The sequence below is a fragment of the Sturnus vulgaris genome, chromosome 8, assembly GCF_052056855.1.
Source record: "Sturnus vulgaris isolate bStuVul1 chromosome 8, bStuVul1.hap1, whole genome shotgun sequence".
Classification (NCBI taxonomy): domain Eukaryota; kingdom Metazoa; phylum Chordata; class Aves; order Passeriformes; family Sturnidae; genus Sturnus; species Sturnus vulgaris.
In genome coordinates, this window is record NC_142250.1 from 13,360,647 (window position 1) to 13,374,071 (window position 13,425).

Sequence of the window (13,425 nt, forward strand, 5' to 3'; positions counted from 1 at the left end):
AACTGAACTTCTTACTGTTAGCAGTGAAAGCCAAGGCACTGAAAGGATAAATAAGAATCATTGTTAAGTCCTCAGATCAGTGACAAATCAGAGTCATTTAATAAATTTCTCCATTTGCATAATTTTGAGGGGTTACCTGGGAAATACACTCCTGCCTTCAGGCAAAAGGAATAGTGTCTGAGCATTTCATGTACCCTGATTGTACATACTGAAACCTGAAAAGAGACAACCAAGCTTATAACAGCCTGAAAGTCTTGAGGTCTAATGAAAATACCTAATATCACAGCAGTCATTAATCTCACCGTGCTACAAATTAATTTCAGTGTTTTGTTCATTATATGTCTAAATTTACAGCATTTACCTTCGTGCCAAATGAGTCATACAATATTCCAGTTGAATCCTCAACAGCTCATTGTGTTTCTGCTGGAACTCTTCACACCCATCAGGTAGTGCCTAAGCTCCAAGTGATTAAGTGCTTCTCTTATTAGTATCTCCACTAATTGCTTACACCCACATCTTAAAGGACAAAAAGCTCAAGGGTGTTTGAGCAGCAATGATCCAAATGCCTCCCCTATTTCTCCTTTCAGACTTCGTATATTAAAAAGATGCATTTCTCCTCAATATTATATCTCAGAGCTGAACTCCTTTTGGATTCCAGAAGATCTGCAATCCTTTGCTGCCCTCTCTGAGCAGAACTGCAGTAACAGACAGCAGCATCCTAAGGTAAAGCTCTGACAAGCTGCACCACAGTGATTGCCCCGTTCTCTACAGGAGTGTCAAATGTGAGGCAATCATACCCCATGTATTCTCTTTAACTGAAAAAAACTCCAAAATTAAACTACCACAAATGTGAGCTGACAAACTTTTATAGTAAACAAGTGGCTCTAGTTTCTCTTAATTTGTCCCAGTTCTACCAGTCAAAACAAAGAAGCCTCAGGAAACACCATTTGGTTGACAGATTTGGGTAACAAGAGAAATATCAAATCCATGTAATAGCATGAATTCTGCTACTCACCTCAATTATTTCTCTTTATTTTAAGCTTCAGAAAAGATTTCCCACAGAGAGCAGCTTCCCCAGTCAGATTTCATTTGATAAAGTACCATATAGAGAATAATCATTAGAATATTACTGTAAGAACATTATATTAAGGATAAAAAACAGAGTTAAGGACCACCATATTTCTATATTCTTCTTTGTGCTTTCTCCATTAGGATCCCATCAAAATCTAGAGCAATGTCACATACTAAAATAAAATAAGGAAAGTAGCTAACTAGTATAACAAACTTGAATCCTGGTTTATATTTCTTATCCAATTTCATGGACTCCAGACAGTTCTTAACACCCTGTAAGGATTTCCTTCTGCTGATTTTCTATACTATGTTAATTAGCCAATACTAGTGAAGTTGACATTGCTGGCATCTTCCTTGAAGGTAACAATAAGTCAGAGATTCAACCTCACAAAAATCTCTGTTGGTTTTGCCAGCCAGGAGCTAAAATTTCTTTACCTCCATAGTTTTCCAGGGTGCTCCAATCCTTTATTCTAGAGGAGCCCCAGTGCCTGTTTACACTTTGACAAAATGGTGGCAGTCTTTCCCAGCAACTAAATCACTTTCCAAAGCAACTGATGACAATTAGCACCAACAATGGGTTAGATTTTTAAAAAAGCAAAATGCACCCAATTTCTCATAAAAGTTGAATAAATCTTAGGGAGCTGAAAGAGAAAAAAACAGGTTTTGCAATCTATACTTATATTTATAGAAGGGTAGAGAATTCCACGTGGAGAATGACATTGTGTGGATTTAATGACAGTCTTCAGGTCCCAAGGCTTACACAGTTTGAGATTTCTCAGCAGAGATCAGAATGAGGCTTTGAAAGATGCCTTGAAACTTAGATTTAGGAGGTGGCTAGTTCAGAAGGTCCTTTTCAAAGACAGGAGTCTCAGGTAATTAATTTTTTCCTCCTTAAAATATGCTTTAAGCCATGATTGCCCCAGTGCAGGTAATGGCAGGTATTTTTTGGGGATATTTTTTCTCTTACTTTATATTTACATACATCTATGTACACAAACACCAGGACAGGCCTGCTGGAGCAGCTGTCTCAAAGCCTTTATTCCATCACAATCCTCAGCCTCATTTTACAGAGCCAAGCAAGGGAGATGGAACAGCTTCAGCTGCTTCACAACAGCAGACAAAATTCTCTTTGTTTCAAAGTCTTTTAACAACTTTCTGGCCAATAGCATAATACTAAAAGCTGACAAGCATTTGCTCAGGCCAATTAATAAAGCTACACATACATCTTGCTTGTAATAGCTTAAAACAATGGATAAACCTTCATTATTAAGCTTACATGTTTCTACTATCCTGCTTAACATATTTTCCTGAGGCCTGTCTCCACACAGCTCACAGCCCTATTGTTTCTGTCTTTGCATCTTCAGCATTCTTGCATTTCTCCATCCTGAGATTTGCTTTCACACAGTTTTCTGAGAGTTCTATACCTTTTTTATTTCCCACAATTCCCCCTCTCAGTTCAACCCTAAAGAAATAATTTTAATGACTTTGCTGTATATTAACTACCTTGTGTTATATAGCTCTACTACTGTGCTTTTTAGCTTATCTAGCAAAATAGCGTTATTAGCTTTCTAAAGAAGGCTATATTAACAAACTTTTATTTAATATATTGGTTTTTTACTTGTCTTTTTTGCTTGTTTTGAACCACAGTAGTTTTAAGGTTTCAAAAGATCTGGTCGATTCCAAGAATGTGAAGTTAAATTCAGAAGCAAGTGCTATCTTTGTTGTGTTAAGTCTCTGACCTAAGGTCTTAAATCAAAGCCTTCGTCATCTTTTACACTAGCATACAGTAACTGAGATTGTCAGACAACTGCATAACATCCTGTGAATTCTCTGTATTTCCCTTTTCTACATCACTTTCTTGAACAACAAAAGCTTCTTTGATGGTTTTGTTCATCATCTGTCGTACACAAAGAAGTGCACAAGGCACTACCACTAACATCACAGCCACAACAATCAAAACATATAAACCTACTCTGCAAAGCTCCCTTAACCAACATGCAAGGTTCCATCTCTTAAACAAATCGTTTACCCATGATCCATCATCTCTTTTGATTTGAGATGTTAAATCTTTCAACTTTCGTGGATAGATTCAGAGTGATGAGGAAGGGTCATGCAACACAATCCTTCAAACTCCTCACAACCATGTCCTTGTGCCAGTAAAATAAAATCAATTGCTGCTCTATTTCGTAGAGTGGCATGTCCAACATTGCTAACATCTGTCAGCATATCACCAATTGTAATGGATGTGGCATTGGTTTGTTTACTCTACCAACATCTGACCCAATCTAGTTGTTTCAATGCCATTGTTGAGGCAAGTTAGGGTAATATCAAGCCTGCTGAAACCCTTTCTGCAGCCTTCCAGGGCCTAAAATCACTCCTACAATTCTCATCATATTGATTTTCCCCTATATTTCTTCTTAATGACTGCTTTTGCACGAGGTGCTATCACAGTGAGCTTTCCAATGTTGCATGGACCACCTTCAAGGTGGGATGGAATGCTTTGCCAAGCCCTATCTCCACAAATTACCAATATCCTTTTGGTAGTTGTCATGGATATTGGTCAACCCTGGAAAGTCCATCCTAACTGTCTCAATAATTACACCAAAAACTTGAATTTCTGTAGGTAAAGTAACAGAGAGTAACATTGTGCTTTGGAGGATCACTTTCTTGCCAATCACTAACTGAAAATGTAATGCAGAAATCCATTGCTAAAGAACTAAGGATTTCTAGTTCTTGGGGTTCAGATAATGCTTTGGGAAGTTCTCTGGTTCAAATGTTCCAGTTACTCACAGGATTGCTCCCGTTGGCAACCTTGCCTGGTTTACTATTCAGCTGCCCTTTGGTCAAAGGATTATAATATATGGGTATCAGCCAGTCTCTTACTGGCACACCGACTAGACAGGTTGAAAAATGCTTCTCTGGGTTCAAATTGGACAGGCATATGGTGTCTGAACCTGTAACCTTGGCCAAGGCAACCCAAACATTTGTCTTTGGTTGTCCTACAGGTAAATCTGCACTGCATGAAGCAAGCAAGAGTAGCAAGCACCAGCGTAGCAATAGATTTTGTTCCATATCTTTCTTAAGCTATTTTTTGGCAAAAGACTTTGGCAGAAGTCTGCATCAACCTGCAAAGGCTGCATGGCCTCAGCACAGTCAGATACTTATCCCAGCAAAGGAAATCTTCACTTCCCAACACCTTCACCACAGCAGTGCACAGTGAAGCTTTGCTGCACCACCAGCTTGCCTGGCAGTCAGCACGACAGAATGCTGGAGAGAAGTGAAACAGAAACCAGCTGAATTTTTAGCATGAGGACAAGCCTGCCAAAACCAAAAGGTATATCCTCTACATTTCTACTAAAAGCTGTTATTTTGTGCTTTGTTTTGGGAAGAGGTTGCTCGCTGGCTTATCTCTGTCTTGCACAATCCTGATGATTGCCTGCCTCAGTTTTCCCACTCCTATTTACAGGAGCTGCATGCAACATTCCGGGGTGAGCCCTTTGCTCTTTGCCTGGCCTTGGGCAGACATTGGCTGTGTGGTACAGTACAAATAACAACTCCAGAATCAGCACAACTGCAGGCACTGAGTTTTGACTGTAAGGCTTTTCCCCTTTTTACAGTCAGTGGGTACATTTTTCAGTAGCCTGGGAGAGGGAAGGCTGTCTGAGACCTGCTTTACTGCAGGGACTGCCCTACCTGCGCAGAGCTGGCACTGCCCAGCCAGCCACAGTACCACTGTGTGCACATGGAAAGTACAGTAGCAAGAACAGTGTGTGCTAGGTAGCTCTGCAAAATTAATAACACAGAATTTAATGCTAAAGGAAGAGACTTTTCATCAATTTTGCTAGCAGAAAATTTTCTTACCAAGAATAAAGTCTATTAGATGTTTCCAACTGCAAAAATTAAAGCTCTCCATCCATGCAGCAATGTCAGGAGGGGTTTTGTTCCCAGGATCCCATTTCTGGGGCTATTGTTCTCTGTTCTGGTGGCATCAGAGAGAGAAGTTATAGACTGTCAGGTTGCCTTGTATCTTTCCTATTCAAGAGCTAGGATAAATTTAGTGTCTGTGAAAATAAAATGAACACATCAGTTCAGAGCAGTGCTACTTGTCAGATATGATTTGACAAAAACATTATAGAGCCAACATCATTAAAGAGATTCGGAATTAGAAATCTGTGAGGGTTTTTTTTTTTAATTAATTAGCTGAATTTTCCACACTGACCTTTGTTTTGGCCAAGAAGCAGAAGTGTGATCTATATGCTGTCAACACACTGCATTCAGGGCTCAACTTGTAACCTTGTAACCCACAAAAATGTCTGGTTTGTTGTACAACCATTGAACTTCCCTGGAGGTCGTTCGCCTGCAAAAGCAGAAGTATGAAGCAAACAGGATTGTCAGCAATTTCCTCACCCCTAGGTTCTCACCAGGTCAAGACATTATTTTGGTGAAACACAGGTCTTCCACACAGCAGAAATGTCACTAAACTCTGTTGAACCCAGGGCGTTTATATGAAGTACAAAATTTACAGGACTATTGTAAATATCTGCATTAAGTGACAAATAAAAATCATAAGGGCAGGTGGCTTAGTATTCATAAACTATTGAATGTTTTTCTTAACCAGGTTTGTAATTTCTTTTTCTATCTGCTTATCTCTATATTTCTATATGCTTATCTCCAAATCTTCTCTTCCTCCAGAATTACTTGGTTCTGATTCCAATTTTGCATACACACTTCCTCACTATTTAGCTTCTTGAATGTGCCTTCTTTCTGCATACCATTCTTTTGGGGGAGTGGTCTTATGTCTGCATATTCTTGAATATCTTGTGAAACTCTGCAGATTTCCTTGGAGAAGGAAGCAGCTCAGCACAGGAGAACACTTGGCTTTTGAAGTTTCAAACATGCCTTTGGAGCCATCAATTTTGAGTGTTCTTCACCAGCAGCAATATCATATGGGAATAACAGAAGTGGGAACTATACCCAATTATTTTCATCACAACATAGCAGGGTGACAGCTCCTAGACACTTGCAAAAGAATAAATGGCTAAAGCGCTGGGTAGAAATGCACAGCTACCTCAGTAATTCGCTTTGATGTCGACCATCAGAGTGCTTTCATTCTGAAACCAGGAGTGCACCAAGTGTTTGAAACTTTTCATTGAGACAATTAGAGACAGGATTAAAGACTTTTGAAGAACAAAACTCTAGGAATAACTTTGCTTCAGAAAAAGCTCAGACCAGGCATTATGGAGCACGATTCTTAATAGGTGCTCATACAGTGAGTGTAATTAGAGCTCTTGGAAACACATAAAATGGAAGCTGTCCTGTGCAGGATCATTTTCTTATGAATTAGTAGTGATTTATCCCCTGTCTGTGTATCCTACCACCCAACCATGCTCCTGCACAATCAGAAGGATGGAGCAGAGCTGAAGTTCTTTATTTCTTTTGACTTGTCAGCCTGCCAAAGGGACTGTGCACATGAACAGCTGCTTTCTGTTTTGTTTTCTATCTTGAAATAGCCAACCCTCATTAATGATAAAATCTTCCAGTGTAAGGTAAAAAAGTATCAACTGCTTATGAGGGAATAGGGAATTTCTATAGTAGGACAGACTAGGAACAATGCCACAGGAATAACACAGCTTGCAAGGCTGAGCATAATTTTGACAGAAGCTGTAAAGAGGTTGAGACAGTTCTGAAGCAGAGCAGACCAAAAAACCCAAACAACTTGCTTCATTCAGAGGAAGTTCTGTTTGAGATTCAAAGCTGATGACTCACTTGGGATACTGACTATTAAGAACACTTGAGCTTCTCCTCCTCTTCTGAAAATCTGCTGAGTTTCCTGTCATCTGAGGTAAAAGACATGTGAGCTTTAAAAGCATGAGATTCTGAAACACAGATAAATAGCATCAAGATGCTGTTCTTACCATCCCTAGTCAGCTCTTCTACTTATGTTGTAAAAGTTTTGACTATAAAGTCAAAAAACTTTTCAGTTTTATGGAGCTTTAAGAAATCTTACCTTGCACATTTGGAATGCATATGGGACACCCATCACTCCATAAAAGTTTTTATCCAGCACCAAGCTGCTTCACACCCACCTTTCTATTTGACTCCTGGAAAGAATGCACTGCTTAGTGCAACTGGAAAACTAAGCACAGTGTAAATCTTTGCATATTTATACCTTTATACTTGAGAACAGTGATGGTTTTATCCCAGTATGAAAAGTACTAGGGAGCTAGAGAGACAATATTGCAGGCTTTTGTCTGCTCCAGTACACCTGCCTGCAAAGATAACAGTGCTTCGTGATTAAACCTGAGTTTACACCTTGATATTTACTCAACTGAATCAAACAAAAATATTTTGTTGACACACTTGTATGAAGCTGAACTGTTCAGCACTATATTGCTCTGAGCAATAAGTGGTTAATTCTTGCCATCAAACAGTAAAAACAGAAATAAATGCCATTCATACAAAGCTCAGAACACATAATCTCCTTATTGGGCTAAAGGGGGTCTATACACTATTGGGAAATTTCTGTCCCTCACTAAACTTGCAGGAACAGGAATATTCTCACTCTGTTCCTTTGCGTTTCCTTCACCTACTGTAATTGAAATGTAGGGGGAAGGATGTTCTTTCCTATTGAGACTTCTTCAGATACAGGCCATGATCTTGATGCTTAAGGGCTCATAAAACACCATGGCAGATTTCCAGCTCTTCACTCTGGCTGCAGCAGAAGATGCAGAGCGGCAGCTTTTGCCAAAGCGGGATGAGTTGCTCACATTTGATAACTGATCTGTCAAATAAAGATTTCTCAAGGGTTTTTTTATCATTTTGCAGCAAAAATTTATGAAGCAGAAGCCTACACTAGCCTGCAAGAGCTGACATTCACGTACAGTTGAAGTATCAGAAGCTGTAAACACATTTTGCTTCTCAACTTAAGTGCACATTGAGAAAGGTTTTGTGAAGACTGAGCAGATAAGAATCCAGATAAGAATCTCATATAGATTTAGTAATACAGGATAGAGTTGGCTCACACTCAAGATCCTTCAATATGCAGAGCAAAATTTTTGAAGCACTGTGTAGACACTGGGATTACCTACTGAGGTTATGGGATCAATAAAGTCCCTACAGGTTTTTGTGATTTTTATTATGTTTCTGTAGGATTTTTCCTTTCTGCTTCTTAATGTTAATGATTCTAGAAAAGATTCAAAGTCATTAGTAGGGTCTTCAGGACCTGCATTTCAACAGCTGATCCAAAAGTACTCCATAGGGGAAACAAGAAGATGTTAACTAGGCAAATGAAATTACAGCCACCAATGAATAAAGTGGCCTGTAAGTGACCTCTGGTGGACAAGAACAGTGTTAAATTTCTTTGTCTTTCTCAGCAGAGGAGTTTATCCATTCAACTAGCTTACAGTTGAATGCTATCTCATATTATAGAATAATCAAAACCATTTTCCACTTGAACAAAAAGAATTTGATACAAAAAGAAATTGAAACTAAGACAATTGAATCATAAACTCTAAAAACATCTGTAACAATGAGGATTCTTTACTGCTGTGTATATACCATTAACATTATACCACTAACAAAGTGAAGCTAAGGCAATCTTTCAGGTGATATAAAACTCACAAGCTGCTTCCAAGGGAAAAGAGTGATCCTTGGAGGACATATCATTCATTTCAAAAGAACATTTCTCAGGCTGGGTGAGGTGGTGGAACCACCTGTTGGTGGAACCAGCACACGCAGTGGTTGATCACAGCCACTGTAGTCAATCGTAAGAGCTTATACAGCTATTTATTACAGTGCAGAATATCCCCAAGAACCTTATCTTATTCCTAACTAAATATTTTTTTTTTTTAAGTATTACAAGCTTGGGAATTCATTTTGGGAATTTCATTTTCATTCCTTCATGGCTTGAAGAGGCTCCCAGCTCTAGGCTTTGGGACCTCTGTTTTCAGAGTGCATGTACAGTCTGACAGACCATAAAGTTTGTGCAGATCCCTCTAGAATTGCAAACTCCCCTTTGGTAACTGGACTTGTCTTCCCTTGCTACCCTTTCCCAATCTCCACATGGAGCTAAAACTCCAGTAGCTTCTCACGTGGGTGTAACAATAGACATGGGAGATGGTTTGCTGTACAGAAATAACACACTGAAATTGTTCCCTAGGAAAACCAGCATGTCTTGGCAACAGTTGTCCTGGCAACTAAGTCTCCTGGCAGAGGGTGGTGGCCACTGATGTGTGGAAGGCAATCCTGAGTCATTTTTCCTCAGAAACTTGAGTGGATAGGGAATAGAACAGGAAAGCCCCCACCATTTGATTTCCCCCCATCCCTTGCATTGATAGGAAACTCTCACCAGTCAAAGAGGTTATCTGAATGGTTATGGAATTCTGCCTCTTGAACTCAGATACAGGATATTCTAATTACAAGGCATATTAGTGGACAGCATCATTTCAAACACCATTGTTTTTTCTTTTATTTTTTTTTTCTAGTCATGTTAGGAACTGTCTCAACCCTCTACCAGGAAGGGAAATTGCACTGGAAAAATCACAGCAGAATATGTCAGCACAGCCCTAACAGCACTAAACAGACCACAGATAAAAATGACAAAGGACATTTTTGTCTAAATAGCTTTTCAGAAGGCTGTGAAAGCTTTGGAGGTCTGCATAGCTTTTGATTTCATACCTTATGTGGAGCACGGCACAGCTGGCCATCAGGGCTGGCAGAAAGGCTGTGCTGCACTCATAACTGCACAGGCCAGCCCTGCTCCTAAACACAGCCCGAGGCTGCTAACCAGGAGCTCAGATGGTGATCCTGGCCTCAGACAGCGTGCCCATGGTCAGCAATCCCTGGCTGCCTGCTGTGACTTGGTTGCTCTTGCTGCTGAAGTGGCCTCGCTGTGCTGTGTTCATTGCTGCCCCTGCTCTAAGGCATTCATTTGCCTGGCACTCCTGGCTCAGAGGGACAGTGTAGAAACGCCTCTGTCCCAGAGCACAGCACACAGGCTCCCTCCCCAGGCACAGCACCCTGCTCCCTTTTCCCTTACACTCCCAGCTCTGAGAGCCCTGAGCACAGTTTGCTTCAACACCTCCTGGAAATGCTGAAGTCTCCAAGAGGGTGAGTCCCTCTCGGGCACAGCCAGGGGCTCCTGCTGGGACAGGGCTGCAGGGACAGCACATGTCCCTCACAGGGAGAACAAGCAGCCCTTTGGCCACAGAGCTTCTGGCTCCCAGGAAATCCTGTTGCCCAGGAAAGGCAGTGACAGAGAAAAAAGCCATTTTATTTTCATGGGCTTGTCATCCTTGAGCTGTCCCTTTCAAAGCACAAGTGTGACTGGAGCCTCGGGGTGACACCAGCAAGGGGGTGAATGGCGAGCAGAAACTTTTGAAATGGATCAGTTGAAAGAAATGAGAAGTACCTGAGCCCATGCCAGCTGTGAAGGGCAGCGTGAGGCTGAATGGGGCTACACCAGGACACTGGGGTCCAGAAACAGCAACACTTCCAGCAGGTGCTCAGAAACTGATCTGAAAGGAACATTTCTGTTTCAGAAAACATGACTTGGCAACAAAATTTTTTCCTCTTGAAATATTTCTCAAGGTTTATTCTACTGCTTTAATCTGAATTATGCTAATCCATGCATACGATGATTCTATTTAGCCATGAATATTTGGACACGTACATTTTCATATAGGAGGAATGCAGAAGAGTTTATTAGCTGATAGCACAACCATTGCATGAATTCAATATTTGCACAAGAAGCAGAGAAATGCTTTTCATAAGTTTCTGCTTTCTTTTTCTCTTTCCATTACCTGCACAGTAAACTCAAACACAATAAATGTTTCAGGATGCTATTAGGCGGGTGGACTCCCAAAGATTTTCAAGGAGATGGAAAAAAGCACCTCAAGCAGTAAATCATACATCTTGAAAATTGCATATTAAACACTTGGAGACATATAAAATCCCTCTTCTAACCTAAACGAGTAAACAACTTGAAAAAATGGGCTCAGACATAAAAATTGTGAGCTGACTACAAATGATCTGCAAATACACTGAAGGCCTATATTTGTTCAAATACATTATTCATGAGAAATAATTTGAGTTGTAGTTGCATGCAATTTATGTTGCATAAACTTAAGCAAATACTTGTAACCAAAAGCTGATTAAAAGAATTAATGAGCAATCTCTAAATAAAATTCTATTACTAAATAAAATCTTCCCTGATTTGCAAAGCCATATGCTTCCTTTAGCATATACATTAATAAGCATATCTATTAAGAGCTGAGGCCAGGAATGCTGTGATAGAGGTAGAGAGCTTAGATCTGATTGAGCTCTTACTAAGCAGGACTGGTGTGAGGTAAACAAGAGGAAACTGCTTTTGAAAAGTTCTTAAAGTATTTAGGGCTCAACAGCAACAAAGCCAACAGAATTCTTGTGCTAAACAGCTACATTTTTTTCTCTAGGATCAGCATTTCTGAACTTTTAGTAAACAGTGGATGGACAGGAATGCCCAGCAAGCTCTTTCTCTCCAGTGCCTCCTTTGGATCTGACTCTTTTGAATACAAGGACATCAGAGATGAAATTTTACCTTTTGTAATTGTCATGCACAATTTCCTCACATTAGGGAGTAAACCAAAATTGACTCTAAAAATTGTTTGATTTTAACCCCCTCCCCTCTGGTTTGGCTAATGTATAGAACTGGCCAAACAGCTAGATATTGTCATTAACCTTGATAGCATTGCTCCTCATTAAAATATCAAAGCTGTTTCATTTCTACAGTAGCTTTCCACAAAATGTGTCTTGGTATCTGAAAAATATTAGGGAATGAATCCTAACTGCTCTTAAAAGGTAGCTGCCAAAAATATGAAAGTCGTGAAGATTTTTCAGACCCAGGATTTTGAAACACTAGATCTTTCCAAAGAGAGTGAGCCAAAGATATCTTGATATGATGACAGAAATGCAAAAATGACTTTGCTAATGTGTTCTGACAGCACTCCTGGAGCCTCCAATACCTCTCAGTCACGTCCTGTCTGACAGGAGTTTGCAGCTTCAGTGCACTAAGAATGACTCTGACTCTGAGTCACTTCTCCTGGATAGTCTGAATAATCTTTAAATGGCCACTGGTTTAAACACAATCTACAGCACCAGCTGAAGTGTATAACAGTACAGGATTTCAGGCACAGGCTGCTTCTGTTAGGAATTGCTCCAGTAGTTGGGCAATAATAAGTCTCTAGAGAGACTTTCTGCTACAGCTCAAACTCAGTTCTCATCTTTTTTGTAAAGTTTGGTGCCCCAAAGTTTTCAATGACCTCAATGAAGGCTGTGAGTTTTCAGAATTTTTGAAAGCCGACCACGTTTTTGTTTCTTTTTAATGAAACCAAAATTCAATATGTTAGTTAAAATAGACAGAATTCTGAAAAATATGAAATACATCCCCAACAGCTTTCATGTGTACAAGAGAAGACTGAAAAACAATCATAATTTTCACAGAACCTTTTCTAAGCTTATTTTAGATAACCATAGGCTACATCACAGCACTTCAGACATATGGGAGTTGCCTAGCAAATGACAGCTAACTAAGGTCATGGGAAGATTTACTGTCATTAATATCACCTCACAGTAAGAAGGAATGTTCTCTACCTGTTAGTGAGTCACCAAACACAGTTTCTGTTTGTCTAAAAGTGATAAGAGCAGCACACAAGAAAGTAATTTTCATGATGACAAAGTGAATGAAGGGAGACTCATGTAGCTGACGATGTGAAATGTGAAATCCAAGCAGGAATGATAAAGTAGTGAATTTGTTACTGAGATGCCATACAGCCCTAATGGGGACACCATTTCTGCAATATAATAAAAAATGCTACATGTGATATATTGGCAATATATGAAGCAATGTGCACATTTATACCAAGTGACAACCCAGGGACAGGTAGATTAGAGTCAGAAATTACCAGCAGGATCCATCTTTTCACTTACGCCTTTGTCCACTGTTCTCTCTTTACCACTCTGTTTCTATTGATCTCATTTTGAATATTAGGATTTCATGACGGACTTACATGCTTAAGCATTTCTCCTGCCTGTATATCATCCTTTTCAGGTGATGGTTATGCTGAGCTGCTATTTATTCCATAGCACAACTCTCTGTTGACTTCCTTGGAAGTGCTTTTGATGTCTCAAGTCACCTTCAAAAATATTAGGTTTTAATAATTTTCCACTAGCACTCCTGTCTTTTGGGAGCAGGAGGATGAAGAGGACCCAGAAACACAATATATCTAAATTACTTTCAGCACAGAGAGCAGTGGCAGCTTCGAGAAGTGTGCTGAGCAAGGCCACCTTATTTCCCTAAGTGACCCACTGTGAGAACAC

General features: G+C 39.9%; 2 long non-coding RNA genes across 5 annotated transcripts in view; one reads left to right on the top strand and one right to left on the bottom strand.

Annotated features, from left to right (window-relative positions):
* Positions 1-179: 179 nt before the first annotated feature.
* Positions 180-13,425, bottom strand: part of LOC148222996 (uncharacterized) — a 112,864-nt gene continuing 99,618 nt past the window's right edge. For all 3 annotated transcript variants that reach the window (XR_015805115.1, XR_015805114.1, XR_015805116.1), the window contains 6 exons: positions 10,481-10,586; positions 7,079-7,172; positions 5,291-5,428; positions 4,933-5,132; positions 1,016-4,338; positions 180-215 (listed from right to left, as the gene is read on the bottom strand). This is a non-coding gene — a long non-coding RNA (uncharacterized LOC148222996). The remainder of the gene's footprint in view (positions 216-1,015; positions 4,339-4,932; positions 5,133-5,290; positions 5,429-7,078; positions 7,173-10,480; positions 10,587-13,425) is intronic.
* The window catches only part of LOC148222997 (uncharacterized), a 44,347-nt gene continuing 35,048 nt past the window's right edge, over positions 4,127-13,425 (top strand). For both annotated transcript variants that reach the window (XR_015805119.1, XR_015805118.1), the window contains exon 1: positions 4,127-4,405. This is a non-coding gene — a long non-coding RNA (uncharacterized LOC148222997). The remainder of the gene's footprint in view (positions 4,406-13,425) is intronic.